The 21,727-nt window shown below is 46.2% G+C and overlaps 1 long non-coding RNA gene across 1 annotated transcript; it reads right to left on the bottom strand.

The window, feature by feature from the left end:
• Positions 1-6,970: 6,970 nt before the first annotated feature.
• Positions 6,971-7,619, bottom strand: LOC308331423. The gene is made up of 3 exons (XR_013965600.1): positions 7,483-7,619; positions 7,157-7,312; positions 6,971-7,057 (listed from the first exon to the last, which is right to left on the bottom strand). It is a non-coding gene; the product is annotated as an uncharacterized lncRNA (long non-coding RNA).
• Between the last annotated feature and the right edge of the window lie 14,108 nt (positions 7,620-21,727).

Below are 21,727 nucleotides of genomic sequence, written 5' to 3'. Positions count from 1 at the left end.
TTTTTGGGACGGATGAAAATGTGTCCAAACTCGGCCAGTGTGACCAGGTTAGAATCCCTCTCCCACATAATTAATTTAAATAATGTAATATTATCAATGCTTGAAAAGGTGCTGTGGTCAAAATGTTGAATAATGGGTATCCACATAATATATACTAACTTCTATCAGTAGTTCCATGGATAAAATGATAATTTTATTTTAGATCTACATGGATGGGACATTCAGGACCTGCCCACGGCCCTATTATCAGTTTGTGACCATCCACGGCCTATACCTGGGCCGGGTGGTCCCACTGATTTTCTCGCTGATAAGTGGCAAGACGGGTTAGGGTTAGGGTACCGCACTGTCCTCCGTCATGTTAAGAGGAGGGTCCAGCGGGTCACACGGGTGTGTGTGTGTGTGTGTGACGCTTTACATGCATGTGTGTACAGTATATAGGCTAATCTTTTTCCCCCCTTCTTTCAAATGTGCCCTGCGTCCACCCCTCCAATCATACATCTACAAGATGGAGTCCAGTCACAGTCCTGATGGACTGTGAAATGGGCCTAATGAACGCATTTCGGGCGGAGCTGCCACAAACGCAGATAACGGGGTGCTTTTTCCACCTCTGCCAGAGCCTCTGGCGAAAAATCCAGGAACTTGGATTGGCAGGTGAGTGATGGTTTATTATTTTTTTCTTTAATACAAACATTATATTACTATTGATTGTTGAGTGCTCATGAAATTAGTAGTAGATCGATTTTAGTAAGTTAACTTACTTCTTCACTCAACTTTTGCAGGTCCATACAGGGGAGACAGACGCCTGAAAAAGTGGCTCAGGAAGGCCATGGCCACCGGCTACCTACCGGCAAACCATCTGAGGCGCGCCTTCAGAACGTTTTGCACCAGCAGAGAGACGCGCCATCTGCTCCGTCGCTACCCTGCATTACGTGGCTTCATTGACTACATGGAAGCCACCTATGTAGGGGAGCAAGCGTTGTTCCCTCCGAGGATCTGGAGCGTGTATCTGCGTCGAGGTGACAACCGCAGCAACAACGTGGTGGAGGGTATAACAACTTTATTTTATTTTTTACATTATTATTAGTATTATTGTGCTATTAATAGCCTATTATTATTATATTTGTTCATTGTTTTTATTGTTTTCTCATTCCAAATCTGTTATAGGCTGATTCGCTTCAATATCAGCAAGCGAATGCAATGTCAATGGGCAATGTGCTATGTGTGCTGCATGTATCCTGTAGTTCTTAATTCTTATAAATATGATTGTTTTAGGTTGGCATCACAGATGGAACGCGCGGGTTGACAGGCGCCACCCTTCCATCTGGGTCTTCATTCGCCGAATGAAGGACGAACAGAGGATGGTGGAGACCATGTGCGCCATCGCCGAACGCGGGTCTCCACCACCCCAGCAGCGGAGGAAATGGCAAAAGCTGGAAAGAAGGTTTGAGAGTTTCTTTACTAATTAATTAATAAACGGTTTTAAGCATGGGGTCCAGGCCGAGGAGGTGGAGGCATTGGCCTATATGTTAGCTTAATTGGTCATGGGTTCATCTAACATGGGTTTTATCTGAGTTGTTTTAAACCTTTTAAATAACCTTTTACATGAGGGTTGCACTGTTATTTATGTTTTTATTGTGTATTGTGGAGCACCCCCAACATAAGTTTTTCACAATGCATGTACTTGTCTGTGTGACAATAAACATAGTAGCCTAATGACTAATATTAATTATCGAATGATTTTCTCCAACAGGATTCGGAGGCTCGTTCGCCAGTTCCGTCATGGACCACGCACCCTGGAGCAGTACTGGGATGCGGTGCAGTACTGCGTCCACAATTTTTTGTAGATCTGCTCTGGGTGAGTTTACAAATTAATGTATATATTTAATTTGGAAATGTAGTCCATGCACCTTGTATTCCACAGTGTGCCCGTGGAGAAAAGAAAAGTTATGTTCTTTAATACTTTTGCACTTTGGGACTCAAATAATGTTTGATTACGCAAAGTTTAATTACTCTCACACATGGTTAATCTCTGCAGAATAGCCATAGCCTATAGTTAATTGCCTGTCTCAAGCCATTTTATAACTTGACTCTGCCAGATTGCGGCACTTTAGTTTATGGTGTCGTCCACATGCAGTTAACAGTTTTGTATTGAGTTGTGCTTCATGAAATGTACTAATTCTCCAATCTGTTAATAAATTAATCAATCAATCAATCAACAATTCCCTGCCTGCTGCTCAACCAAGTTTACCTTAGTTTAGCACACGTTTTTTAAACTTGCTCTTGAATTCTGCATGTCTGTTATAGTCTGCCTGTTTTTGGACCTCTGCCATACCTAAGTTATTCTCTGCCTAACGCCTTCTGTACTTCTGTATGTTTGGACAGAACCTTAACGAACATGGACCGGACCCACCGACACACGGCTTTGATTATCCCCTATTGGACTCGACGATTTACCGACTGCCTCCCCGGAACCCTGACCCACGCTATCCTCTTCGACGACGTCTCTGCCTGGTCCCTTTGTTTGGGGGGAGGGGGGGGGGGGGGTGAGGCCCCCCCCCCCCTCCCCCCAAGCTTGTTAATAAACACTGTCAAAACCAGTTACCTGTCTGCCTTCTTTTGAGTCCAATCTGTAAATTAATTTGGTGTCTGACAAACTGTATTTCTTGAAGTGGTTCTGAAGGTATATCTAGGTTAAGGTTAATGGTGTCCGCTATCATCAATGTGTACTGCACTGTACAGTCCATATATTTGATCTTTATTAACCTATACTGAATGTCAGTCTCCAGGTTTTCTTCAGATTGTGTACACTGATTTACTAATTATTATGACACATGTAGGCCTATACTGCACATTATGAAATCCACTTATGTTGAGATTCCTCTCTGAGCAGCTTTAAGCTGCATGGCTGTTGGTTTGTTCGTTCCTACTAAGTAACGAATTTTGCTTATTCATACAGTACCCTCTACAAGCCAGCACATTTCAATGTTTTAAGTTAACATGCTGGAAAAAATAACAGATTTACAAGCTATCGACACATAGGCCTATATATGTACAGATTGGAATGTTAGCTTTTTTTATAAGTATGCGCCGCCGCGCAAAGTTATGCCGTATAATGCATTGCAGAATGCAGCTACATTCACGTCTTGTGGTCTGCACCATGGGTGGATATATAAGCGTTGTTCAAAAAAGTTTGTATGGTTGTCGACAAGTCCTGCAAAGGAGCGATGCACTTCACTATTCTACCACAGTGGGCTATGCAATAAGTCTCTCTCTAGTCATGGGCTTTAAAGCGAGCTGGGCAGTGCGTGTCTGTGATCTGTTAGAGTGAGAGAGAGTTCAAATCGTGTCCTCCTTTTTTCCATTAGAATCAGTCCTAAAAGAGAGACCGGGTTCGCACTCTGTGTGTGTGTGTGTGTGTGTGTGTGTGTGTGTGTGTGCATGTGTGTGTGTTTGGCAGTGAAGTAATTTTCCATAGAAATAGCATATTCTGTCATTATCGATCAATTTGTTCACATATATTTGGTTCAAAGTCCTGTGTGAACTAAACGGACCAAAATGCAACATATTTAAACATTTTGGTCTCTGATCCGGACCTTCTAAGCAAACTTTTGGGTGTGGAAGATAGGCTTAAGGCTGCACATTAGATACTACTCACAAGTAAGATAACATGAAAATATTGGATTAGTAGCCTATTCACAAGGAAGATTGAAAATAACAACAATAACAAGAATCATAGCCTAGGCCTATATAACAACAACAACAACTAATAATACAAATAATAATAAGATGATGACAACAATGATGATGATGATGATGACAATGTTTATAATACAATATATGTGACAAGCAAGCATTATATTATTGCGTTTTAATATTCCCACTGCTTTGAGGTTACGCAGCTTGCAGGCTATATATCTTATCGATCATTGAAGAAGACTCGCTGTCCAGCAATCATACTCTGTCATCAGTATAATAATAATAATAATAATAATAATAGAGATAGAGTCTGTCCATCAGACAGACAGACATCTCGACCGTATACGTACGGGAAAAAGGCCGCCTCCCCACGCACATGCACGGAGTGGGGTGGTGGGGGGGCTGGATTGTCGTACGTATTGGAGGCGGGGGGGGGGGGGGGGGGGGTCGGAGTGGCGGGGTCTTTCCCAAAGTGGAGAAACCCCGCCATTCTGATCAATAGGGTTCGGAATAGCGATGTGTTTAATCGTCGGAGTGGCGGGATCTTAACCAAAGGGGAGAAACCCCGCCATTCCGATCAATAGAAGTCAATGATCGGAATGGCGATGCGTCGGAATGCCGCTCTGTTCCCGCATGCATCTATAGGCAAGTTAGCCTAGAGTACTACAGAAACTGCCCCTGCATGCAAGCTTAACAACTTTTTAATTATTTATTAGGATATTTCTAGCATGCTCACTCTCAGAAGCCTCTCTCAAAATAAATAAATAAATAAAAAATGTGCGCTAATCAGGACCAGCTTGTTCTAAGTGATCAATGGCACTATATAAGAACCCCGGGGAGCAGCGTCAAACCGGTGTGAAGAGAAGAAGCTAGATTACGAAGAAACGAAGAATGGCTGATTTATTGCTGCTTGATTATTTGGCGAACCGTGCCATGAGGAGAGAGAGGGTATTCCGGGACCGGGCCAATTTCTTTGAAGAGGACGACGAGTGGCTACGGTGCCGGTTCCGTCTACCAAGGCACTGCTTGGTCGAGCTCTGTGATGCCCTGGAGCCAGAGCTGACCAGACAAACGAACAGGTTCGAATTAAAATGTTTAGAAAAATGGTTTCAATTGGATTATTTTTGCCCAGATTTAGACCATGCCTGCAGCAGTTATTTGTTTACAATGCATATAAAATAAATGAAGCCTGTTACCATTATTAATTATTATTATTATTATTATTATAGGTCACATCCCATCCCTGCACGCGTGCAGGTGTTCTGCACATTGGGATTCCTGGCCACCGGATCCTTCCAGCGTTTGGTGGCCGATCGGTCCGGCATATCCCAGCCATCCCTCAGCCGCACGCTCCCCAAAGTGCTGGACGGCATCCTCCGTATGGTTCCCCGCTACATTTCATTCCCCTTCACAGCTGAACAACAGCGAACAATAAAACTGGACTTCCATTCTACAGGATTCCCAAACATAATCGGGGCGATAGATTGCACCCATGTGCGCATCAGGGCGCCCAAGGACCCATTCCCGTTTTTAAATAGGAAAGGGTACCACTCGATTAATGTACAGTTAATTTGTGACGCCAACATGTTTTTTTTAAATGCAGTTGCCCGTTGGGGGGGCGGCAGCCACGACTCCTTCATCCTGCAAAATAGCAGTGTCGGCATGCGTCTCGCACAGGGGGCTGCTGGAGATGCATGGCTCATTGGTGAGTGTTTTTCCAATTGTATATATATTTAGTGCCATTCCCCCTCACTTGGCTCATGGAAATTAAATTGACTGGATTGTAGGCCTATATGGCTAACCATATCTATCTCATTCTCTATGCAGGTGATAAAGGATATGCCGTGGCAACATGGCTGATGACGCCACTTTTCTCGCCCATTACCCCACAAGAGAGGGCATACAACGACAGCCATGTCAGAACGCGGTCAGTTGTGGAGCGCGCCATCGGGAGGCTGAAAGGCCGTTGGCTATGCCTGGACACGGCAGGAGGGACGCTCCTCTACAAGCCCGATAAGGTATTTAAATAAATAAAACACACGCAAACACACACACACACACACACACACACACACAGTAAACCATCATGAGCTGAAAACAGATTAAGGCATGCTATAACAGAACAGGTTTTGTTCAGTCTAATAATTTGTTCCCATCTATATAGGTTTGCAAAATCACGATGGCCTGCTGCGTGCTGCACAACATTGCAGAAGTGAATGGTGTGCCCCTTCCAGAGGGAGCACCTGCACTGCCCCCACCTGCAGACATGCCAGTGGACCCACCCATTGGCGCAGAGGCAAACATGCCAGGACTGGCCCTGCGCCAACAACTGATCGCTCGTTTTTGAAGTAAGGATGAATATAGTTTAATTTAATTTATCATTTTAGTTTACGTTTTTTCGTCTCTAATTCAGTTAGTTTTAAATAGTTTAACGGATTTGATATAGCCAGTTTGTTTCTTGATAACATGGAAATAGTTACACAATATACAGTTTCGTATCCGTTTTGTTTTCGTTGTAATTAGTTTCCCCCTTCAGTTTGTTACTTCGTTAGTTTAACTATAATAACCTTGAAGAAGTAGACACATGAAGCAAATTCAACATTTGATTATAGTTTAATTTATTCAATTATTCATTTCTCCTGGCAGTGGCTATGGACTCGAGGGCTGTGGCAATCCTGTCCAGAATCCCCACACCCCTCTGCACCGCCCTCACACCCTCCTCCACGACGCGACCCTCTACACCACCCTCAGCAAATGCTCCTGGTTCTGCAAGACCTCGGCTGAAATTACTTCCACCCGGGCGTCCCGGTCAGCCACGGGGGCAGCCTCCGAGGCTCGCCGAACTCTGGTTGTTGCAGAACCAGGAGCAGAAGCTGAGGTAGAGGGCACCTCGTCGTCAGCAGCCGGTGGTGGTGAGCAGCGCTGAGCCCGAGCGGGAGCGGGTGGCCCTGCAGGCGAGGCCTGGGTGGTGGTGTTGGTGGAGCGCTGAGCCCGAGCGGGAGCGGGGGTCGAGGCCCGTGTGCGAGCTGAGGTGGTGGAGCTATATGAATCTATAAGAAAAAAATAAGATCGTCATTTGTTGTGCCTTTTTCCCAAATAAATATTATTTACAATTATTTATTGTGCCCTTTTCCTTGTTTAATAACATCGTATATTAATCTACATTTTTATGGTGCAATGCTGCTTGAATAGAGTGTCAATATCAAAGAATAAGCATGCAGGACAGTTCAAGTCTATAATGTGTTGATTAAATGCAAGCATATAGTTTAATTACCATCACTTTCATTCAGCTGGAGGTCAACATCCAAGGCATCGGTATCCATGCCGCCCGCGGCTGGGATACCGTACAACGCCACCTCTCCTATAAGATAATTGTGTATTGTTTAATGGTAGACCTATAGAAAATAAACAATCATGCACAAATGTAACTGTATATGGATATAAAAAAGTAGACTGGTACCAATTATGGCTTTGATCCTTTCGTCCATGGGCGACGGTGGTGGTGCGTCGCCCGGACCCCCCCCCAGTAGCACCCATGGACTGGCGCTGCCTGGTCAGCCTCCTCTTCACATCTAGTTTCAAGTCACTCCATTTCTTTTTAACCTCCGTCAATGTCCTTTATTGAATAATAAACATTTTCGGTTTGCAAATAAGCCTATAGTAGGCCTACGATAATACAATGGTGCAGAAAGTATATACATAAAAGCCCTATAAAGGGCTTGTTTGTGGTCCATATGCTTGTATCAAATTAATAGAAGGGGCTAGGCCTATATTCATATTTCATACCTCGCCACAGCACTGACGGAGTTCACTTCTTGTGTGATCTCCTTCCAACAATCAGCCTTGGTCACATTGCTAAAGCCACTGCTGACGCTGGTAAAAATAATATTTTTGTGGCGTTCTACGCCGTCCAAAAGTACCTCTATTTCTACAGCGCTGTAGTTGCGTTTCTTAATTCTCGCCGCCATGGTGCCAGCTGATCTCACAAACTGCTGAGTCATGTTTGAGACCTTTTATGGTATGAAATTGGGCGTGGATCAATGCAAAAGAGGTTGTCGGGTGCTTTTCCAATCACTTTGCACCCGCTGCATTCAGTATGACATACACCTGCGATACGCCAGACGCCAGTGCACCTGTGGTACACACCGCTCTCTGAATAACACGTCATCTCAACGTAGCTTGATCGGACGGATAAATACGATATCTGTTTCCGCCACAGTGTAACGGTGGCGTATTTCTTTTTAATGAATCAGGCCCTTAATGTATATAATGTAATGTGTACCTGATACTTGAACCTCACAGGTTCTCCTCCTTCCTGTTGGCGACAGTGCTGCTTCCTCATGGCTGCCAGGAACTCAGATAGCCTACCATCAGGTTTGGGTCTAGCTGCCATACCTTCTATAGTAGCTAGTAGAGTTTCGATGCCACTAACAGCCTAGGAAGACAGACAGACAGACAGTTGTATTCTTAATATAAGACATGTTTAAGAGGAAGATAAAAGTAAAGCCCCCTTTTTTCTCTCTTCTTTACCTGAGGTAGGATTACATCATTTTTCTGGAGCAGCAGGCTGAAGTTTCTGATGGAAGGGAAAAAGGTCTGACAGGAAGTGGCATAATGCCACAAATGTCCCATCCTCCATGCTGACTTTGATGCTGACAAATGTATCAGTATAGTTCTCATTCTCAACTCATACAACACCAAAGTTGAAATGTATTCTTTAATTGATTAATACTGACACTGTTCAACACAAAACCCTGGTGTAATGAGCTGACGTCTGACACTCAGGACTAGTCAACAATGAATGATCTTTATTCTGCGTTCTCCCTCCAAGTATTCAGCAGTGTATTCTCACAGACAACAGTGCCACCTAGTGGCCTATAATACCTTATAGCATATCATAACATCTCTCTTTTTCTTATAGAGTGAACTGAACAATTATAGCATAACGGGGCATGCTGAACACTTTTCAAAAGGAAGAAGAATTAGACTTTAACTGAAATGGCGGTTCAAGTAATCATAAGAAACTGAAAAAGAATAAAGTTCTGTGTGACACAGTGAGTGAACATGTCCATGTGAAAGGATTACTTTTGGTGTGTGTGTGTGTGTGTGTGTGTGTGTGTGTGTGCGCGTGTGCGTGCATGCGCGTGTGTGTGTGTGTGTGTGTGTGTGTGCATGCGTGTTACTTCGGAAGCACTGTTTATAAGTCCAGCTTTTCTCTGGGCTTGGGCTCCCTGTAGGGGTAGCGTCTTGTCCCCTCTTCAGTCGGATTTCTTCTTGTCCCCTCCGGTCCCTCTTCAGTCCTTATCAGCTCCCGTCTGTTTCTCCTGTACCGACGACCATCCGCTTCAACCACATATGATCGTGGCTCAGGGGTTGCTCTCACCACTCTGGCCGACCTCCACTGCCTCCCCTCTCTCAGCCTCACAGTGTCACTTGGTTTGAGGGTTGGCAATGTGTGTGATCCTCTGTCATAGTAGTGTTTATTTTTGTCTTTGTTTGCCTTCAGCTTGTCCCACACCCCATCCATTTTTTCTGGCAGTAGCAGTTTTGTTGATGTGGGCAGCCTTGTCTTCGTTCTGCGGCCCATGAGTAACTGTGCTGGTGAAGGAAGGCCATCCAAAGGCGTATTTCGATAGTCCAGCAGGGCGAGGTAGGGGTCTGTTTTGTCCGCCTTGGCTTTTTTCAGCAGTGACTTTGCGATCTGCACAGCCTTCTCTGCTTTCCCATTAGATTGAGGGTATGTAGGAGATGAGGTGGTGTGTTTAAAGCCATAGTCCATACTGAATTGCTTGAATTCTGTAGATGAGTACTGAGTCCCATTATCTGAACAAACTTCGTCTGCTATGCCATGACGTGCAAATTGCTGTTTGCAGATGTTTATCACTGACTGGCTTTTTGTATTAGTTAGTTTATTAACTTCAAAGAAGCTGGAATAGTAGTCAACCAGGATCAAGTATTGTTCTCCATCCAATTCAAAGAGGTCTGTGGCTATCTTTTGCCACGGTCTGTCTGGTATGTGTTGCATATGGGACATTTTGACACCACGTCAGCTATCTGGGCTGACATCCCTGGCCAAAACATGATATATATCCCTTGCAAGTCTTTTGGTTTTTTCAATCCCTTGGTGGCTGCCATGCAATTTCTGTAACATGGTCTTTCTCAGAGTGCCTGGAATCACTACTCTATTTACCTTGAAAATCAGTTCATTCTCCACAGTCAGTTCGCACCTGTAGTCCCAGTATGGCTTGGCCTCGTCTGGTGTTTCTGACTTTTCGTTGGGCCAGCCCTGGAGGATGACTCTTTTCAGCACTGCAAGGATCTGGTCCTTTGCAGTCTCTGTACAAATTTCCTCTTGTCCGGCAGGTGCTATAGGTAAACACATGACTGCACAAACCTGTACATCATCATCATTTTCACTTTCGTCCGTTTCCTTCATGTAGTTCCTGCTCAGTGCATCTGCTACATACAGTTCTTTTCCTTTCTTGTACCTCACTGACATGTTGTATTTCTGTAGTCTGAGGAGCATTTTCTGGAGTCTTAATGGGGTCTCCGCCAAGGGTTTTTCATTATACTTTCCAACGGCTTGTGGTCTGTTTCCACTTCAAACGGCCGTCCAAAAAGGTATTGGTAGAATTTGTCACAGCCAAATACGATAGCAGCTAGCTCCTTTTCTATTTGTGCATATCGTTTTTGCGCGTCTGTAAATGCTTTTGATGCATACGCTATGGGGCGCTCATCCTGGAACAGCACTGCTCCGACACCGCAGCTAGATGCATCCACACTAAGTTTCACAGGCCGAGATGCATCATAAAAAGTCAGTACTGGAGCTTCAGTCACCATTTTTATCAGGTTTACCCAGATATTGTTGTAACTCTGTCTTATTTGTGGGTTTTTGCATTTTTCTGACTGCTTCCACTTTCTTTGGATCTGGGTTTAATCCATCGGCTGTCAGGATGTGTCCCATGTAGTTGACTTTCTTTGCCTTGAATGTGCATTTCTGTGGATTCAGCCTTATGTGTTTCTCTCTTACCCTGTCCATCACTCTTTTGAGCCTCTGATCATGCTGTTCTTCATCTTTCCCCCACACGAGGATGTCATCGACAATGACCTCCACACCATCCATGTCCTCGAACATCTCAGACATGAGCCTCTGGAATATTTCACCGGCTGTGTTGATTCCGAAAGGCAGCCTTTTGTATGCGTATCTACCAAAGGGGGTATTAAATGTGCAAAGCTCTGAACTTTCCTTGTCTAATTTCACTTGCCAGTAGCCACATTGTGCGTCTAGAGTGCTGAAAATCTTTGCTCCTGGCATTCGAGTCATGACTTCTTCGATGGTCTTCATGGGGTAGTGTTCCCTCTCAATGGCATCATTTAAATCTTTAGGATCCATACATATTCTGATTTTTTGCTTTTCTGGTTTCCATATAGTGACCATGCTGCTCACCCATGCCCTTGGTTCCGTCACCTTTTCAATGACATCCAGTTTTTCCATCCTCTTCAGCTCTGCCTTTACTTTGTCTCTGAGTGCCACAGGGACTTTCCGTGGAGCATGGACAACCGGCTGTGCATCCGCTCTGATTTTAATGTGCTGTTCTCCTTCAATGCATCCCAGTCCTTCAAACACATCAGCATACTTCTCCTGTATGTCTTGATTGTGCATTTTCTTCACCTCTCCAACTCGTTTTATGAGGCCCAGGCTCACACTGCTTTTTAGTCCTAGCACCGGTTGTACGTTTTTATCCACAATTTGAAATTTGATGACATGGTACTTTCCTTTGTATTCAGACAACAGTCTGCATTTGCCCTTTGGCATTAAGCAATGTCCTGCATATGTCACCAATTTAGCTCTTGACTTCTCCAGTTTATCACAAATGTCTCTGTGAATGGACTCAGGCATGACATTACATTGGGCACCTGTATCTATTTAAATTTTATTTTACGGCCACTGATTTTCAAGCTCACTTCCCAATCTTCTCCGTGGTCTGCTTGAACCATGTCAACATAGAATTCAGTTTCTGAATCTGACTGCTCTTCCACCATGTGTACTGGCTTCTTTGTTGAATAAGTCTTGGACATGCATTTGGTGGAAAAATGGTTCATTTTGCTACATTTTCTGCATTTCTCACCATATGCCGGACATTTCCCCTTCTGGTGGTCTCTGCCACAGTATTTGCAATCTTGCACTTTGTTCTCCATGCGTGACGTTTTTGAATGTTCTGGGCGCTCTCTTCTTACTTCATTGATAGTGCATTCAGCCTGTGCAGTTTGCAGCTGATTCATTTGTGTGCGACTTGCTTCTGCAGCACGACATATTGACACAGCCTTGGTCAAATCCAAATCCATAGTTCTCAGCAGTTTAGCCTTCACTTGGTCGTCTCTTATTCCCACAACAATTCTGTCTTTTATTAGACTGTCACACAGATCCCCATATTCGCATGATTTTGCCTTTTTCTTCAAGTCCATGACAAATTGGTCAATGTTTTCATTGAGAGCCTGAACACGCATATTAAACACGTGTCTTTCAAAGGTTACGCTCCTCTGGGGTGTAAAATGTGCGTCAAATTTCTCCAGTAGTGTTTTTAGCTTTGTTTTATCTTCATCGGCCACGAACACAAATGTGTTGTAAATTTCGAGAGCTTCATCCCCGATTACATGTAGCAACGTGCTGGACTGTACCTTCTGAGCCTTGGTTTCAATGCCAGTAGCTGTCATGTAAAGTTCAAACTTTTGTCTCCATCTTTTCCAGTTCTCAGCAATATTTCCATCCAGGTTCAATGCATCTGGTGCTTTTAATCCATCCATGTCATTCGTGTATTCTGACACCATGTAAAGAGCTGACGTCTGACACTCAGGACTAGTCCATAATGAATGGATCTTTATTCTGCGTTCTCCCTCCAAGTATCCAGCAGTGTATTCTCACAGACAACAGTGCCACCTAGTGGCCTGGAATACCTAAGCATATCATAACACCTAGGAAGCGGACTTCACAGCAGTCAGTTTAAGGGTTATCGCTTCTCGGCCTTTTGGCTAAGATCAAGTGAAACGCTGAATGCTGAAAAAACGATTTTTGGAACGATTGGCAACAGAAGAGTTTGGATTAAGTTGTGGGAGCTCTGGAAGACGTCTTCTTGTTTTTTTCAGTGGCTCCCATGGCGGGTTCGTCTATTCCCAAAGCTGGACTGCGGAATACGCTGAGATTCAGATGGATTGATTGATTGATTGAATACTTTATTAGGCAACATAAATGCAAACAGCACAAAGTACAGTCATGCATTTTTGTCCAAAAAAGGATTTCACCGAAGAAAGACCTTGCGGCCTTGTTTCCATTCGGGTCCTATCCACTCACACATGACATGAATAATAAGTTAACACAGTAATAGTAAGTGATATAACAATAATAATTTAAGGCAACATATACATTTCCTCTAAACATGAAATATACAGTATTTACAGGTTGGGGCCGAAAGTTAATCGGAAGGCGATTATTTTCGCACAAAAGCGGCTGATGCGATCACCTCCTCTCCCTTTGACTTGCTGACAGGTGAATTTTTAGGCCTGTCTTGAAGGAAGCCAGTGATTTGTTTGTTTTGAGGGATGAGGGGAGGGCATTCCACACCTGGGTAGCAGTGCTTTGAAAGGTGAATTTGCCCATATTTGTTTTATAAATAGGTGGCACCAGATCGTTGTTCACGCTCCCTCTAGTTTTATGGCTGTGGGTGTTGCACACTTTTTTAAAGTAATTAGACAAGTAAGTGGGTACTGGGGGCATGGAGGGTAAAGTTGCATTTACAATTTTTTTAAATTCTTTAATTGCTTGACTCTATCTTCCACCCTGAGCCATCCTATGCTGTCAAAATGCTCCGTATATAGGTGGGTCATGGGCCCTAGGTGAAGAAGAAGTCGGATTAGTTTATTTTGAGAAGTTTGAAGCTTGGTTTTCTGTGCCATTGAGGTGTTAGGGAACCAGGACGTACACGCGTAGTCAAAAATGGGCAGTATGAGGGCTCCAGCTAAGGTCCTAAGGGCCCTTTGGTTAATAAAGTTGGAGATTCTGCCCAAGAATCTTGTCCTTTGATTTATTCTTTTAATCGCCCTTGATGCCATGCTATCTCCTGTCAGTTTATTGTCAAGGATACATCCTAGGTATGTGACCTCTACTTTGCTAGATATGACTATGTCATCGACACAGACCTTAAAATCCTCTACATTTGTCCTACTCAGGGAATGGTTGGACCCAAAGAGGATAGATTCCGTTTTACCGAGGTGTAATGAGAGCTTGTTATCGGTAAGCCAGGTTCGTATTTTGGTGAGTTCTGTACTAAGAGCCTCCTCAAGGCTGCTCCCATGATGCAGCGTGAGGTCTTCGGAAGGCACGTCATTTTGGCCCACCTGAAACTCAAGGTGGAACATGTGTTCTGTTTACAGAACAACGCCCTGGAAAGGAGTTTCGACGTCACCTTCAGCACAGCTGGGGTGGTTGAGGACGTGCTGGAGACCTGGAGGAGGAAAGCAGGTGAGAAGCCCTTTTCGGACTTTGAAGTACAGAACCTGGATAGGCCTAATTTCCGGGTCATTACCATACAAATGTACAATCCGTATGTAACAAGGGACAACATTGCAAATTTCCTAGCAAATTACGGTGAAGTGTTGGGTGGATGCAGGAGGATTGTGGACAGTGTTGGGTTTGGGACGGGGAAAATCCAACTGCAGGTGCTTCTGCGGGCGGACCCCGGGGGGCTGGATGGCTTGGCCCACCCCCCAGCATTCTTCAGCATTGGGGCGGATAGAGGCTTCCTCTATTATATGAGACAGCCACCATTTTGCCGCAAGTGCAGAAAGAACGGGCACAAGGACGGCGCTTGTGAATTTGTCTGGTGCGGATACTGCAAGGCGCTCGGACATGAAACCAAAATCTGCCCGTTTAGGCTAATTTGCAACGGATGTGGAAGTGAGGGCCATCTGGAGGGGGCGTGCCCAAGGAAGACGCCGTCCTACGCTAACGCGGCACGGGAGCCAAGGACATCGAGCGAGAGAGGACCAGAGCCAGGACCGGCACCTGCGCCAGAGCTTGTAGAGGTGGAGGTTGAGGAATGTGTGCAGCCTGCTTTGGCGGGGAGCGGAGAGGAGTGGTCGTTGACCCCGGAATCTCAACCTGCTACGGGGGGGACAAGAGCTCTCCGGAGGAAAGCCGCGACCAGAGCAAGGAAGGCGGGAGCGACCTTCGGGAACAGCAACGGTGTGAAGAGGGTGAGGGTGGAGGGAGGGGGCGAGGAGGAGGGGGTTTCTCAGGGAGGGGGAGGAGGAGTGGAAGAAAGGGAAGAGGGAGGGGGAAGTGAGGAGCTGGGGATGATGTTCCCAGAGCCGGTGTCCCCGATACGTGAAAGTGGGGATGATGCAGGGGAAGAGGGGGGGCGGAGAAACTCAATCACATTCCCTTCAACGGTGGAGGAAATACAGAAGGAAGCGGGAGCGGAGTCAAGCTCTCAGGAGATTACGGGGGCTGGGGCTGAGGCAGTGTCTGTAGAGATGGGGGTGGGGGCTGAAGAAGAGGTGGAGGGGGACTTTGTGGCGAGTGGGACCATGACTTTTGAAGCGCGGAAACCGGCAGGCATGTTTGGCAGCCCTGATTCGCCAATTATGCAGGGGGACACACACACACACCGTCCTATTGAAGGGATGCTAAAGCACAAATCTGAAAAGGGGCCCGACGGGACTCCATAAAGGATTTGTTATGACTTTTGTATCTGATGTGATGACTATGTTACTTGTTTTTTTCCTCTTTAAGCAATGGATGGGTCTTTAAATGTGGGGACCTTTATTGTAAGGGGCTTGAGGGATGACATCAAGAGGAGGGCAGTGTTTGACTTCCTGGGTGCTCAGAGGCTTTCTATTTGCTTTTTGCAGGAGGTACATCTAAAAGATCGAGGGGACGTGGTCAAATTTAGCAGGGAATGGGGGTGGGGGGAGGCAGTATGGAGTGTGGGAGGGGTTCACTCTTCAGGGGTGGGAATATTGTTTGGTAGTAGGGAGGTGAGGGTGGAAGAGGTTTTAGTAGTGCGGCAGGGGAGGGTAGTAGGGGCAGATATAGAATATCGGGGGTGTAAAATGAGGGTGTTGGCAGTGTATGCTCCACAGAGAGTGGCCGAGAGGGGGGAAATGTTTGAGTAGATGTTGCCTTTTTGTGTCACGAATAGAGTTGTAATTGTGGGGGGGGATTTTAATTGTGAATTGGGGGGTGGGGGGGACACAAGTGTCAAAAAGTTGGAGACATTGATGAGGTTGTTCAAGTTGGTAGATGGGGGGAGGGAAGTAACGCCGCGACTGGACGGTCCCACATGGCACAACTCACAGGGGGTGTCCAGGAGACTGGACTACATTCTGGTTTCGGAGTCCTTGGGCCTGTTGTCGGGAAGGGTCGTCCCGACCTTTTTCTCCGACCACGACGGAGTACTTTTCCGTGTCCGGGCTGGTGGCCCGGTCTTTGGTCCGGGATACTGGAGGTTGAACTCCAGTGTTCTGGAACAGGATGAGTTCGTAGCCACCTTTGTTACCTTCTTCCGGGGCCTGGAAGGGATCAGGTCGCGTTGTACGGGTGTGATGGAGTGGTGGGAAGTAGCCAAGGAGCGGATCAGAGATTTTGCAGTTAGGTACGGTAGAAGGAAGGCGCGGGAGGCGAGGAGGGAGGTGTCTCGTCTCCAACGGCTTCTCGAGCTCGAGTACGCTGTCGGTAACGAGAGCGGCGCTGTAGATCAGCGAGCTTGTGACTCCCTCAAAGCGAGGCTTAGGGATGTCTATGAACGTAGGGCTCGTGGGTACCTGATGCGCACGCGTCACGACTTCATGGAGAAGGACGAGACGTGCTCCGCAGCTTTTTTCAGCTCTGTACGGGCTGGAAAGGTAAAACATGTACACACGGGGATCTTAGATGAGTAGGGTAGAGTTGTGACTGGGGTGGATGAGATGGTGCGTGCCGCCACTCTCCATTACCAGTCCTTTTTCGTGGAGAGAGATGTAGATGTAGGGGGAGGGGAGGTGGTGTTGGATCTCCTAACCCGGCGGGTGCCGCTTGACATAGCGCAAGCTATGAAGGAACCGCTCACACTCGAAGAGCTCGAGAGTGCCCTCCGAAGAATGGGAAGGCGGAAGGTGCCTGGCATCGACGGGCTACCGGCTGAGTTTTACCTCAAGTTTTGGGATATACTTGGTCCGGTGGTCCTGGAGGTGTTATCCGAAGTACTCCGCACACACTCAAAAAAGTGAAACAATCGCCTTGTAAGTATGACTATTAAAAAAAGGTATATTAGCTTAATAAAATCTGTGAATATCACTTATGGGATCCTTTTAGTTGGAGATACAATAATTAATGAGTAAAAATCCAACTGTTATTTGTGAGTTAAATGTACATCTATTGTTTTAGTTCATTTCATGAAAATAAATGAGTATATGCCAAACTGGTAATATTGGTCAAATATATGTCTCAGTAAGTTTCCATCATAATATTTGAGAATGGAGTAATCATACAGATCAGTTTGAAGAAATGTAATTATTTATCATTCTAAACCCAATATTATTAGTAGATGCCCATTAGACACGCCTACCTGCCTCTTATTGGCCAGAGTTCATAACAGCGATGATAGCCGGACTAATACGAGTGGATCCCGAGTGGCAGGCTGGCAGCCATTAAAAAATAAAAACGTTTTAGTCTGAGCAGCAGCAGCAGTAGCCGCGCCACGCAAGTTACAAGAGAAGTTCTCCTTCATGGTAAGTAGCCAGCTATCAAATGTTAATTAAATGTTGACCGTGTCTTCATACTTTATTTTTTTTGGAACGGACATGGTTCACTGTTCACAGCCATGGTTCACATGACTAGCAAAACTAAAACTCAACTATAGTGTGCGTGTGTGTGGTAGACAATCAAATTGTGTCCAGACTTTTGTTTTGTTTTATTTACCTGCCATGGGCAAGGAAAATGTTCTTTAATGTTGTTGCAGACAACAATTTGCACATTGTCTAAGGAAAATGTTCTGTTTCAGAAAATGCACACATTGTTTGTACTTATACGGCCCTATCTTTCGCCACTCCTTATCCCTGAACTTATTTGCCATTTTTTACTATTTAGTTTACGGATAGTCTCGGAAATGTTTAATGTTCTTAAAATGTATTTGCTGACATTGTAATTTGCACATTGTTTCGTGTGGCCAGACTGTTTCCTCCCATATGGGAGTGTTTAATACTTGAATGTTCACTTTGGTCAATTAAAAACGTACTTATCTGTATAATTGCATTGTGTATTCTCTTTGACAAAGGTAAATACAGAATTCCTTTTTGATTTAAATACTATGAGTTGAATAGAGTTACAATATTGAGTAAATGTAACGCATATATTTTATTAAATCATACGCTATATAGTTAAATCAACCTATCAATTTCAATCCCATATACTCAAATTTATATGTAATTTTAACCTAGGTTTTCTAATGCATATTAAGTTTATCTACTCAATTATTGTCATTTCAATATTAAGTTTATCTACTCAATTATTGTAATTTCAAGGTGCTAATGCATATTCATTTTATCTACTCAATAATTGTCATTTCAACCTGCTTTAATATATTACTTGCACTTACTTAATGTTTAAGGTAGATTTTACTTGATTTCATAGCAGTCAAGTTTACTCAATAATTAAGGGTGTAAAATGATTCACCAATATATTTGGGTAGATAGTAATTTCTGTTTTCTGAGTGCAGGAGTTTTGGGAGGGTCTTTGGCCAAGGGGGTGATTTCCCTCCTTTTTAAGAAGGACTTAAAGAAGGACTTAAAGAATTGGAGACCATTGACCATGCTGTGTGTTGACTATAAACTGCTAGCAAAGGTCCTTGCGGACAGACTAGGCACAGCACTCCCCTACGTCGTCCACGAGGATCAGACGTGCGGAGTGGCAGGGCGGTCCTTGAGGTGGAATCTCCTCCTCATCAGGGATGCCATTGCATGGGCGGAAGACAGGCACCTGCCACTAATGGTGGTTGGTCTCGACCAGGCAAAGGCGTTTGACAGGGTTCACTTGGGCTTTCTTTTTCGTGTTTTGGATAGGCTAGGGTTTGGTAGGGTTTTTGTGGGGTGGCTACGTACATTGTACGCAGCAGCGGGGAGCACGGTTTCTGTTAACGGTCACCTTGGGGAGTTTTTCAGGTTGCACTCGGGGGTGAGACAGGGGTGTCCGCTGTCACCCCTTCTCTACGTCCTTTATATGGAGCCCCTAGCGGAAGCCATTAGGGCTGACGTGGGTGTGTCGGGATTCCTGGTACCAGATAGCGGAGGCCTGAGGGTGAAGTTGTCTCAGTACGCAGATGATACCACCCTGCTATTGGACAACGACGCTAGCCTAACCCGTTCTTTGGAGATTTTCCAGGAATTTGGCCGGGCGTCTGGTGCAGATCTCAATCTCGCCAAGTCCTCTGTCAAGTTCTTTGGGCGGTGGAGAAGTAGGACGGAGGTACCAGGGGGGCTGTCGCTCTGTGAAGGGCCACTGAGGATCTTGGGGGTCGATTTTGAGGCAGCCCAGAACGCCACGGCCAACTGGACCAGGCGTCTGTTGGCAGTCCAGAGGAAGCTAAGTCTCTGGAAGACTAGGAATCTGACCTTGATTGGAAAGGTCCTAGTTCTGAAGGTAGACATATTGCCGTCTCTCCTGTACTTGGCGTACGTGTACCCGTTGCCGGCCAGCATGCGAAGGTCCCTCGTCCGGACCGTTTTCGATTTCCTTTGGGGAGGTCGGTACGAGTACGTGGCGAGGGCCCGGATGCTGGCGGACATCGAGGCAGGCGGGAGAGATGTGCCACACCTCCCGCTGAAACTGGACTGCATTTTTGTTTCTTTTTTACTTAGGGAACTGGCCGCTCCGGTGGTTCATCCATCAGGCTACTTCCTACGGCTGTATTTCACTAACTCTGCAAGGCGCCTGATGGTCTGGGACAACCAGACCCCCCGGGTGGAGCAGCTGCCGCTGCACTACCAACACGCGGCAAGGTGGCTGCGGGCTCATCCTGCAGCCTTGGACCCAGCCATTGGCCTGGAGCACAGAGTGCTCTGGTCGGAGGTGAGGTCGGAGATGGAGGACCCACCCGTGGTTGGCATCCCCGCCACAGTGTGGTTGGGGATACAGCCGCGGGGCCTAGACAACAGGCTCAAGGATTTCAATTGGCTTGTGCTACACCGCTGCCTGCCGGTGCGGGACAAAATGTACCGGCACGGTATTGCGAGGTCTCCTGGATGCCCCCGGGCGGCATGCACAGGTGGGGAGACAGTGAGGCACGTCATGTGGGACTGTCCATTCGCAGGGGGAGTGTGGGACAGGGCAGGGGAGCTATCAAGGAGGGTCAAGGGAGATTTTGTGCTGGACTGGGTTAAGGTCGAGAGGGGGTTGGGGAGCACAGTAAGGAACAGGGGGGACAGGTTCCTGCTCTGGCTGATTATTAGCCTTTTCAAAAGGGGCTTGTGGATGGCCAGGCAGGATCTGGTCCAGCACAATAGAGACTGGGGAGTGGAGGGTGTGGTCAGGAGGGTGGAGGGAGACCTGGCTGGTCGGATGATGAGGGAGGTGGAGAAATGGGGGCACCATGCCGCTCTGGAGAGGTGGAAGGGGGGTTTGGGTCTGGTGTGAGGGTGTCATACGTTTTGGACGCAAAGATTGTGAATAACAAATGTACGCTGTTCATGTAATTAAAAAGATTTATTTTTGTTTATGTAAGAAAAAAAATACTGTTTATGTAATTGAGTGTTGTTGTTGAATGTACAGAAGTTTCATAATAAAAAAAAATAGTAATAAAAAAAATCTGTTCTTATCAGTTTAATATCTGATATGTCCCCTATATGGGGACTAAATATTAAACGGATTTTTTGACTGAGGAGTTGAAAAAGGGCCTTGCTCCGTTCACTCCACGCATCGACCCGGCATTGCAGTGCCGTCGGGAACGGTGCACTCTCTTTCGCCTTGTTGAATGGAAAAATAACGGCCTGTTTGTAATAAATAGAGATGTGGCTGACACATATTGTATTAACCATGTTTCTGTGGTCAAAGAAATGTACTGTCATCTACTGTACATGAGCCGTACCGGCCACCTCTGCTGTCGCTTACGGCCATACCACCCTGAACACGCCCGATCTCGGAAGCTAAGCAGGGTAGGGCCTGGTCAGTACTTGGATGGGAGACTGCCTGGGAATACCAGGTGCTGTAAGCGTTTTCATGTCGGCAGACTGAATGACAAAACACTAGATCATGTGCAGCACTAACTTGTTGCCCCCCCCCCCCAAAGCGTATAGGCCGCACCCACATCATTAAACCGCACCCCCAATCCAACAGGCCACACAACATGCCCCCCGAGCTCTTAGGCCACGCCCACAGCTTTGAACCATACCCCTGAGGTGATAGGCCACACCCAGAGCTTTAAACCACACCCTCCCAAGCCGACAGACCACGCCCACATCTTAAACAAGCCCCTCCAGCCGATAGGCCAAGACCACAGCCTTAAACCACACCCCCCAAGGCGACAAGCAACGGCCGTAGCTTTAAACCGCAGCCCTGAGCCGATAGGCCACACCCACGTTGTCCAACCACGCCCCCAATGTGGGCGGGGGTGTGGCCGAGGGGGAGGGGGACGGAAGGAGTACATGAATTCCGGAGTGCAAGTGAAAAATCTTCAAAGCGTTGAAAAGCATGAACAGCGTGAAAAACACACAATGTGGCATTTTGCCCGGCTCTCCACGCGGCCCTTGGGGTGCCGGGGTGCCAGGCCCGAAGCCAGCTAAACCCACAACCCGGCTCTCCATCCGAACCCGGGTACCCACTCTTAAGCACCCCCCTGGAATCTTCACCAGTGGCTGCGGGGCGCACAGCGGCCGTGCCCCTGGGACTCCAAATCCATATTCAATACACACACTTTTGCTTCAACACTCAACAGCCTTGTGTGGTGCTGTGGACTAGTGCGCTTGGCTGTAAACCAAGACGTTGGTGGTTCGAATCCACCTCGGG

The sequence above is a fragment of the Protomyctophum bolini genome (assembly GCF_963924005.1).
Source record: "Protomyctophum bolini genome assembly, chromosome: 17".
NCBI classification, from domain to species: Eukaryota; Metazoa; Chordata; class Actinopteri; order Myctophiformes; family Myctophidae; genus Protomyctophum; species Protomyctophum bolini.
The sequence above is the reverse complement of the archived record's forward strand: the minus strand, read 5'-3'. Positions and strand labels throughout refer to the sequence as shown.